We start from the raw sequence: 10,984 nt of genomic DNA, 5'->3' as shown, positions 1-10,984 counted from the left end.
ATGCCAAAAAAAAGGGTCTCAAAGCGAAAAACCTCAAAAGAAAAAAGCTGCTGGGGTGTCCCAGGAAGCTGAGCACTCCAAAGCAGCACTGCAATGCCTTGCTTACTTCCTCGAGGGACAGCAAAGGCAGCTGCAGGAGCAGAGCAACGGGTGTTCAGGAGTGTCCCTCTCACCACGCGTCTCTGCAAAGGGCAGGCAGGCAGCACCCGGAAGGAAATGCTGCCCCCGTGCCCTGGCAGAAGCAGTTCCGGGTGGCTTTCAATTTCGAAAGAGCGTCCAGCAGTCTGGATGCTCTTTTTCGAAAAAGCGGATCGATTTTTCGATCCGCGTATTGTAGTCTAGACGCGCTCTTTCGAAAGAGGCTCTTTCGAAAGAAGCCTGCAGTCTAGACATAGCCAAGGAGCTGTCTGCAGTGCTGCCACTCTCTCAGGCAGCCTGTCTCCTGGTTCTGCATACCTTGTGGCCTCCAGAGACACTGACTGATACTGGTCTTTCCGCTGCTTTTATAGGACTTTCCTGGCCCTGATTGGTTGCTTCTCCCACAGCCACTCCAGTCTGTCTGGAGGACTTTTTTATTGTGTCTCTAGGGTATGGTCAGACCATAGGGCCTCCAGGAGGGGATCCCAAGGCCAGGTCAATTGCATCACGTTCCCTTTGTCTGTAAAAATGTTTATGGACGAAAAGAATCATAGAATCGTAGAATACTAGGACTGGAAGGGACCGCGAGAGGTCATCGAATCCAGGCCCCTACCCTCATGGAAAGACCAAATACTGTCTAGACCATCCCTGATAGCCATTCATTTAACCTACTCTTAAATATCTCCAGAGATGGGGATTCCACAACCTCCCTGGGCAATTTCTTCCAGGCTGTGTCTAGACTGCATCCTTTTTCTGTAAAAGGGATGCAAATTAGACACATCGCAATTGCAAATGAAGCGAGGATTTAAATACCCCCGCTTCATTTGCATAAACATGGCTGCCGCTTTTTTCTGGCTCGGAGCTTTGCCGGAAAAAGCGCCAGTCTAGACGGGGATCTTTCGGAAAATAAAGCCTTTCCCGAAAGATCCCTTATTCCTTTTTTTAAGAGGTATAAGGGATCTTTTGGGCAGGGGTTACCCTGGTGAACACTGGTTAATTAACACAATACAATAGATTATATAGTCAGCAGGAGGACGGAGGAAAAATGATTTGATAGGTCTAGCAGCAAGACGAAATGAGCACATAAGCCAATAGAACTACACAAGATTACATAATATCTCCACCCATTGCAAAGTAACAGCTCGTTAATTAATATACAGGTGGTTATTGTTCAAATGCCAAAACATGTCAGCAAAACAGTAATAACATTTTAGTCTCCATAGATGATGATGTTGCTATAGGAGGCGGGTATGGCCTTGAGTTGGTGCAGCACTTGGTTCTCAGGCTTATTATCTAGGAGTGAAGCAAGACAGTTTAAGCAAATTTTATGAATGTTATCTCAAGCAAAATGTGTTACGTTACCAACTGAGACCCAGTTCGAGTGTTTTAGAACGTGGTTGCTATGGTGCCCAGGGTCTTTTACTGTCTGCAGTTCTTATCCTGACTGTGGTGTTCCCAGGCCTTAATCCTAGAATGGAGTTATGCTGTTTAGAGGCCTACTAGCACATTTAGGGCTGCCTCAGTTTACCCTACAATTTACCAGCACTGAGGCCACGGAGCCTTGCAGGTCCCTTTGGCTCTGGTTAGCCAGTCATAGCAAAAGGAGCTGTGGCTGCTGCTTCCCATGGCTCCCTTTGGCTGCAAACAGCAAATCGGATCCAATGGGAGCCACGAGGCTTTGTGGCTGCGGCACCAGTAAATAAACACACCAGTGTAGCCAGTTAGCAGTTTTCTCAAAGTGGTTTCATGGACCATTTTGAGTATCACTGCTTTAGACGTCTACTCACAAATTCAAGGAATAACAGGAATAAGCAGTCAGAATTGGGAGTACTAATAGACAAGTCATAACTGAGCTTAAGTGGCATCTCAGATACTTGATGGGATAAATCTCATAACTGCAGTATTGGCATAGAGGGGTACATCTTGTTCAGGAAGAGCATGTAGGAATAAAAGGGAGGTGGTGTTGTATTGTACACTTGTTCTGAGTTCCAGAAAGAGGCACGAGGCAGACCAGCTGAAAGTCTCTGGGTAAAGACGAAGTGGGGAAAACACATCCAAACCAGGAGGAGGAGGGAGATGAGGCATTTCTAGAACAAATAAAACAAATATCCAGACCCTTATAGTAATGAGGGACTTTACCTACCTAGACATCAGTGGGAAAAGTAATATGATAAAACACAAAATAGCCAATAAGTTCTTGGAATGTCATGGGGACAATGCTTTGTTTCAGAAACTGAAGGAAGTAACCCAGGGCATAGGCATTTAAGAATTGATTCTGACCAACAGGGAGGAGATGGTTGTGAACCTGTAGGTAGAGGCCTATTTGGGAGAAAGTGATTATGAATAAGGCTGTGAATCATTCATGGAGGTCACAGAAATCATGAAACAAAAAACAGGACTATGTAGCACTTTAAAGACTAACAAGATGGTTTATTAGGTGATGAGCTTCCGTGGGCCAGACCCACTTCCTCATATCAAATAGTGGAAGAAAATTGACACAACCATATATACCAAAGGATACCATCAAAAAAATGAACACATATGAAAAGGACAAATCAAATTTCATGTGTTCCTTTTTTTGATTGTATCCTTTGGTATATATGGTTGTGCCAATTTTCTTCCACTATTTGATCTGAGGAAGTGGGTCTGGCCCACGAAAGCTCATCACCTAATAAACCATCTTGTTAGTCTTTAAAGTTCTACATAGTCCTGTTTTTTGTTTCAGCTACACGAGACTAACACGGCTACATTTCTATCACAGAAATCATGGATTCTGTGACTTTCTGGGACCTTTGTGACTTCCACAGTAGTTGGCGTGGTACATCTCAGGGCATCCCTGGGGCCAGATGCTGTGCTGGAGCATTGGTTGGAGAGCAGTCAGGGTACCCTGGGCAGTTCACCCACCTGGAGTGGAAGTAGTAGTGGCACCCTAGCCTGCTCTCAGAGCAGTGGAGTCTGCTGGAGTGCTGCCTTTCCCCAGCACCTAAAATTTATTTAGGGCAATTTTTAGTAAAAGTCATAGACAGGTGACAGGTCATCTTAACCATAGTTCTCTCCAGCAAAGTGACAGAGTCCCTGTGTGCCTACCTGGTCATCAACAGTTTATGGAATTTGCTTAGGTCACAAGGATGTCACAATAGTGCTTGTGTAAGTTTAACTGGAAGTTCTGGTTGACAGACTGAGAGGCCATCTATCTCTCAGTACTGGAGCTAGTTGGAGAAAGGATTGAGAGAAGGTGTTGAGGAAAGACTAAACCATGAATACATTTGTGAGTGAACAGGAGGTAATTGATAGAGGTAAGGGTCACTATTGTATTTTTTATATCCAACCTGTAGCCACACATACACATTCAAGAGCATGGGTGCATAGAAACGTGTAATATTCTCCATTTATATGACCAGATCATTAGCTGCTATAAATCCAGTGAGCCTCTACTGACTTCCCTTTTAATTGACTTGAGTTGAAGGACTGGCCTACAGCCTCTGAACCTGGAAACTTTCCTGACAACCTGTGTCACTATTGGATGTTATGGGGAAGGTCTTCTTTCCTTTCTCCAGTTGTTTTATGTTGTTAATATGGGTCCTTATTTTATGACTTCTGCATCCTTGGAGCCAAAATCTAGTGGTGCAAAGCATCAGAGATGGGAGAAATTAGAAGAGAAAACACAGAAGGACTTCTCTTCTAGCTGACTGTGTCTAGACTACAAAGTTCTATCACTTTTCTTTTGAAAGAGGCTTTTTTTCTGACAGTTGGCCCGTCTACACTGGGCCAAATGTCAGAAAAAAAGCCTCTTTCAGAACATCCCTTCTTCCTCGTAGAACGAGGTTTACTGAGATGCTGAAAAAACATGTCTGCTTTTCCAATATTTTTTTGGAAAAGCAGACGCATTCCTTGGACGTGGCAGAGCTTTTCTGGGATATCTCTGGTATCCTGGAAAAACTCTGCAGTCTAGATGTACCTGCTGTCTACTTAAGATATTAAGTGGATAGCTAGCATATTAAATGGAGGATAACAAAGCGTTTCTTAGCAACACTAGTGCTCTTAATCCTTCACCATTACTATTGCAACTCTATGGGCAACGTAAGTTACAGTTCTGATTCCATCTGCATCTGGGTGTTGGAATCGAAGGGTAAGGATGGGTAATCGCCTAATCTTGAGCAATCTTTCATGGGAAGGGTAAATTCTGATCAATTCCTCCTCCATGCCTTGGAATGCTGTTACAATGGAGACAGATAAATATGGCATTTCAGATTTCTTGTTAAATATTAAGTCTCCAGGAGAATTTCTGCTGAGAGACACATGGGAGATAAAATCCTGATTTTATTAATACATCAACTATTTCACAGTTTCATCGAGTTTAAGGCTGGTAGGTCATTAGATCATGTACTTTAATCTTCTGTATGTCACAAACCATTACGTTTCACCTAGCAACCCTATGCTGAAACCAAAACTTGTCTTGGACTAAAAATTGTCACTCTTGAAGGGTATGTCAACACAGCAGTGTTAATTTGGAATAACTGATGTTATTGCAAAATAACATAGTCCGCATCTACACAGCAAGCCATTATTTCAACATAATGTCAAATAATGTCAAGCTGGAGGACTTCTTTCTCCGACTCCTATAACCCGCATTTTATGGGGAGTAAGGGAAGTAGGAGGAAGAGTGCTCTTTCCCCGACTTCCTGCTGTGTAGACAGCGCCAAAAGCCAAAATAAACTATTTCAACTTAAGCTGCACAATTGAGAGCTCAAGTTGTGTAGCTTATTTCTGCTTTAGCCCTGCTGTGTAGATGTGCCCAAGGCCTAGGAGACCAAGATGCTGTGTGCTGCAGACAGAGGATAGGAGAAACTGAAATGCTACCAATGCCTGAGGCCTTTGCAATGGTAGAGAAATGATTAGGTCAGAAATGCCCTGATGATCCTGGTGGTTGATCAGTGCCCCATACTCCCGAAGAAGACAAATTCCCAACCTCCCAAACAATAATCCCTGCTAGTCTGACCCAGGGAAAATTCCTCCCCACCCTCAAATCTGGAGATCAATTGCATCCTGACCAATGTTCTCTCCAATTCTACGTGTAGAATACATTTTATGTGCATTGAGGCATGTACGGATGTGTACAACCATTAGAAACACATGTCTGCCACCCAAGTGCTCAGTTTACGGGTAACACTGATCCTGACTATGTGAGCAAGACTTACCAAGACTTAATCTCTGAGGCTTCACATAAAGGTATGGGGCAATCACCCTACCCATGGAAAACACCTAGCTAGATAATTTCATGGAGGTTAGGTCCATAAAAGGCTATTAGCCAGGGGATAAAATGGTGTCCTTGGCCTGTGTTTGTCAGAGGCTGGAGAGGGATGGCAGGAGATAAATCGCTTGATAATTGTCTTCTGTCCACCCTCTCTGGGGCACCTGGTGCTGGCCACTGTCAGCAGACAGGATACTGGGCTAGATGGACCTTTGGTCTGACCCAGTACGGCCGTTCTTATGTTCTTATGTTGTGCATTGGGGGAAAATCTTTTAGGGTCTCTAGAGGCAACTGGACAAATACCTATTCCATGTGTCTTCTCTGCAAGTATTTAAATTACCATAAAATAAAACTGAAGCCTTTTTTCAAAACAGAGTGCATAAAGTTTGACTTCTAAATTCATACAGTGGGGTCTTTAAAAAGTGGCTTGATTTTCAAGAGATACTGAACCCCTAGAAGTTCTTTGCACCATCCATAGGTAATTCTGGGTGCTCAGCACTTTTGGAAATGACACCCTGACTAAGCAAAACACTTCAGCATGTGTTTAACTTTAGATTTATTTGTTGGCATTGAGTTAGGCATGTGATTAATTTGTTGAATCAGGATGTAGGCGTGTTAATATGGATTTAGGAGTTTTAGTTTAGGCACCCAGTTTTAAAAATCTTGGCTCTAAATTATTCTGTGTGCTATCAAAATGCCTAAATTAATAGTAAAGGTGGAAAAGATTATTTTATGTGGGGATCTTATTTAAAAGGAGCAGCTTTTCCTTATTATAATCCGTCCCCCCACAATAGCTCTGCAAACAGACATGGTCACCATGAGGGAAGAAAAGGATTTGCATGATTCCCAGGTCCACTTATCACCATGTCTGGTCTCCTACAGAGTCTTTACTAGATAGTGAATTAAAGACACAAGCCCTGAATCCCAACATCAATGATAACCAGCAGAATCCTTTCCTTTAATTTCAGCTGTTTACAGCGAGGTTGTTTTCCTCCTGGACCATATGGACGATCAAGATAAGGCCTCTATTGCCCTTCAGATTGTCAAGATAGCTGAGACCAAACTGGCTGTCGTTGTGACTGTTCTGCTAGAAAAGCTTCAGCAGGATGAGGTAGGGCAGTTTCATCAAATCACATCTGTTTTCCATGTTTCCACTCCAAATTCTGTTTGACTTCATGGAAGTAATTCAATACAGAACTTGGCTCAGCCCACCTTCAGTGTAAGCAGTATTTACCCTTCTGTCTTCATGCAAAACTCATCATGCAAAATTCTGTTACAGATCAGGATGATATAATAAAGAGACACTCAGAGGAGCACTGTCCTTTTGTACACACTGGAGTACATGGGCTGTATATTATAAAAGTGCACTGTAGGGGTATCTATAATCTCTTATAGCAGTAGTTTGTCCTCCTTTAGCATCTTCATCCAAAAACCTCAAAGCACTTACCTACTTACGCATGAATTAGGTTTTACAGCACCTTTGGGAGAGTGATAAACATCCCCATTTACTGATGGGCTGTGTCATGGGGAATTAAATAACTTGCTCAACACCACATAGTGAGTTAGTAGAAGAATGGTGAATAAAACCCATGTGAACTGACTCTCTGCTCTAAACCCAAGACAACACTTCTTAATTATAATGACATATGATTGGGATATAGCTCTGAAGGGTTCTTAAATAATCCAAACCCCTTTTTCTTTTATTAATACTCGCATCCAGCAAAGTCCATTTCTCTATTAAGGGTCAACACAGAAGGCATTTTAGTTTCAAGTACCAGGAAGCCAAGACAAGCAGTTCATTTCTGGCTCGCTTGAATAGTGTGGGGCTCTTGTATTCATAAGTTATCAATTATGATTTTCAATTAAAAATCCTCCTTACATTTAAAAATGAATGGAAAGAGGCAGAGCCTCTCCCCACTAGAGCAGTAATAATAGCAGTTTGCAGCAGCATCCTTTAAAAGCACAACCACTGGAATGTGTAGCCAACCATTGGCTTTGAACATTCCAAAGTGCTTTATGACCTTAGCAGGCAGTTCACACCTTCAGCTGCCTGAATTCAGAGTTATAGACTCACAGGAGACAGATGTGAAAGGCTTGTTGGATCATCCAATTTCCCAGCAGTGCCTTTTTCATTTTTTTGGGCCAAACCAATTTTAAAAGCTCCTAGTGACTGGGTTTCCACCACTTTCCAATGAAGACGATGTAATAACCTGATAGATGTCTTATAGCTGGGGCATTTTTCCTGATGTTAAAGTCTAAATTTTAGGTCTCTGATACTGCCCCCTGCTGTGCAATGTACGTGCTGCAGGGTAAGAAACACTGACTCCTAAGCATCCTCACTCCACAGTGCATGCTATGCAGCAAGGAGGTGGTGGCTGGCTGGAGTAGGCAGTCACGGTTGTGCTGACTCTGTGGAGGAGAGCTGACCTGATCTGAGCCCAGGGGAGTCCAGTTGTTTTCCCACTGTGATGTGATACGATTCATTTTAGATCCAAGAGAAACCAGGACACTCCAGGGATACTTAACCACTTTCTTATTTATTGCAAGCTTTAAGCAGTTATGACAGTTGTTTAAGTTTTACAAGCCTTAAAAACAATTACTACACAATTTAAACCTTAAATGCCATACATTCTAAAGCAAGAATATAGTGCAAAGCAATGCAAAAGCAATTAATAAAAGAGCTACTATAATACAATAAGAAAGACTAGTTCACTTACACTTCACCCGTATGCTACCTACAGTAGCAGGCAGGAGGTCAGGGTTCCTTTTCTTCCCATGCATTGGAACACCATGCACTGGATCACCGGTGTGAAGGGCCTATTTACTTCTAGTTACATCGAGCAGTACCTGTGGGTCAATCCTGCTCATTCCCTCCCACTGATTGTTCTTACTAAGCCCATTTTATAGCAAAGCGAGACTTGGTTGTTCTAATAATATTTACCAATTGATTACGTATTGTGTAGGATATGGAACATGCCCAATACCCTATCTGGAGTACATCCTGTCACTCAGGATGTTGCTGCTATGTGCATAGTTGACAGTTGTATGGCTGCATCTGTAATTTGTGGTTATCAGAAACAGAAGTACCTGTACAAGATTGCTTGCCATGTGTTCTTGACATAGTCTCACGTACCATGCTTCATCTGCATTGTTATGCAAAACATTCCTTCCTCACACAGCTTCTCCCATGACCTTGCCTGCATGCTTATGAGCACCAGACTTGAGACAGGCCTGGATTTTGCTTGTTAGAGATCCGCACGTGTTAAAGGGAGACGTGGCCATTTATTGTCAAGGCAGGCTCCCCTACACCCACCCAACCTCACCCTGATGCATGAGGTCAGATCCCATAGAGGTTGCAGGTCTCTATTTAAAAGTCAGTTCTGCTGGCCTCCCTGCACTTTTTAAAATTTTCTCCTGAATTACTTCCAAGCTGTTGATCTTTTCTGGGAAATGTGGTGCCAAAAAAGTGAAATAAGCCAGAAGCAGTCACACCTCAGATGAACAATGAGAAACTGTTGTCTTCCTGCTTTATGACAAGATTCCTGTATGTAACAAACCCAACCCAGATGGCTGACTTTTTTTTTCACTGTCACTCCAGGTCACTTGTTGTTTCCCACTTTTCTCCCTCTCATTAGGTCAGTTATATTGACCCCCTCTCTAGGTGCGCTAGTTTGCAGTTCTCTGAAATCAGTCTTGTTCTGCTCAGGTTTCTAATTTCTCTGTGCCCCTCTTTATTATTTCTCTGTCACAACTCATACCTTCAACTCCTCCATATTTAGTATCATCTGTGAATTTGAACTTTGATGGACCCCATAAAAGAGACCTTCAAGTGTGCTACTGTCAATGTAGAGGTAACTCCTGAGCTAATTTTCCCTAAAAGCTGCAGAAGATTTACTGCAGGAGTTGGGTATTTTATCATTGTATTTACAAATTCTGTCTGGAGTGGATAAAAAAAGGCATGATGCTAATAATAACAATAACAACAATAACAATAATAATAATAATAATAATAATAATAATAATAATAATAATAATAATAATAACAACAATAATAATAATAAACGAAATTGGATAAGGGGGCAGTGCAGGGCCCTTATTCTGATTAAAAAATTTGTAAATTGCTCAGCTTCTTCTGAAATGCTGCTAGCTGGGGTGATTGTGGAGGGCATAGCAAGTTTTATACAAATGAAGACTAGGGGTTACTTGAGTGAGTATGCAGGCTGTGGAATCAGTGTGGTCTAGTGGAGAGGACTCCAGATAGTGAATCAGAAGACCTGAATTATTTTCCTGGCTATTGATCTGTTCTTTTAGCCTGGGCTAGTTGTTTCATGTTTAGATTGTAAACTCTTTTGGGCAGAAGCTTATTAGCGTAAGTGTTACTATATTGCGTTACTATACTAGCTTATAGCATTACTATATTGTCATCAAGGAAACATTTCCCCCAATTGTTCTTTTATGTTTTGTCCCCAGAAAAACAGAGTAGACATTTACTGTATCCTGGAGAAAGTATTACAGCAGGATGCCCAGGTCCTAAAGAGAAGGCTACTGAGCAAAATAATAACACTTGCCTCAAAGCACATGAGAGAGACTCAGGTAAGTTAGATTAACGGAAGTGTTGGAGCATAAGCTTTTGTGGTCAAAGACCCACTTCACTGCTTTTGCAGATTCAGACTAACACGGCTACCCCTCTGATACTCAGGTAAGTTAGTTTTCCCTATATGCTAATGACAGGAATGAAAGCTTAAACTAATTAAAACATTGTTTGTAAACTATATACTGAAACTCCAGGATTAATGACTGCTAGGGGCCCACAGATCCCCACACCGTCCTCCAGAAATCCCAGGTCCTAAGCAGCATGTGACTAGTTGCATCTTGTTCAAGTTACACATGTGCTTAAGTGCTTTGTAAGGTCAGGATATTGTTACATATATCAGATGCAGAGAGGCCTACCGTTTCTTAACAAGCAAGTATTTTGTGAAGTCTCCTAGGGATTTCATTATTGATACTGATTTTGTGTGGAAGGTGCTCTGATACTATGGTGTTAAGCAGCAGGATGAAACCTTTAAACAGAATCGGAGCTGTTTCCAAAAGAAGCAGTATTTGGATTTAGGGTATAGTTTATTCAGGAAAATTCTCTGAATATCTTGAAGCTGCCCACCTCCTCTGAAGGAAAAATATCATGTCACTATGATAGCCAATCATCCACCACAAATAGCTAATAGCGAATAGTCTAAGCAGCTTGCAAACAACTGAAAGGCTGACAAGTGTTTAGCCAAACGATTCAATGATTATTTATGACTCATGATTCTGTTCTCAGAAAGTTGGGTGGAAAACAGAAATAAGAACTTGATTCATTTGAGCAGCATTGGCTGGTGTAGTTGGCTTTAATCACTTCAGTCTCTCTCTTTTTGTATTTTTTAAGGAAGCAACAAATGAACTAAAAGTGGCAGCGAGCAACACATTAGTGGCTCTGGCACGCTGCTATTTCAGTGAGGTGATGTATGAGCTTCAATGTCATCTGAATCCACTGAAGCTGTCTGACGTGTTCACTTTGATTACGCTGGGCAACCTATCATCAGCCTATCGTAGGTCAAC

This window comes from Pelodiscus sinensis, chromosome 18 (assembly GCF_052426305.1).
Source record: "Pelodiscus sinensis isolate ZL-2025 chromosome 18, ASM5242630v1, whole genome shotgun sequence".
NCBI classification, from domain to species: Eukaryota; Metazoa; Chordata; order Testudines; family Trionychidae; genus Pelodiscus; species Pelodiscus sinensis.
Note: the sequence above shows the minus strand (reverse complement) of the source record.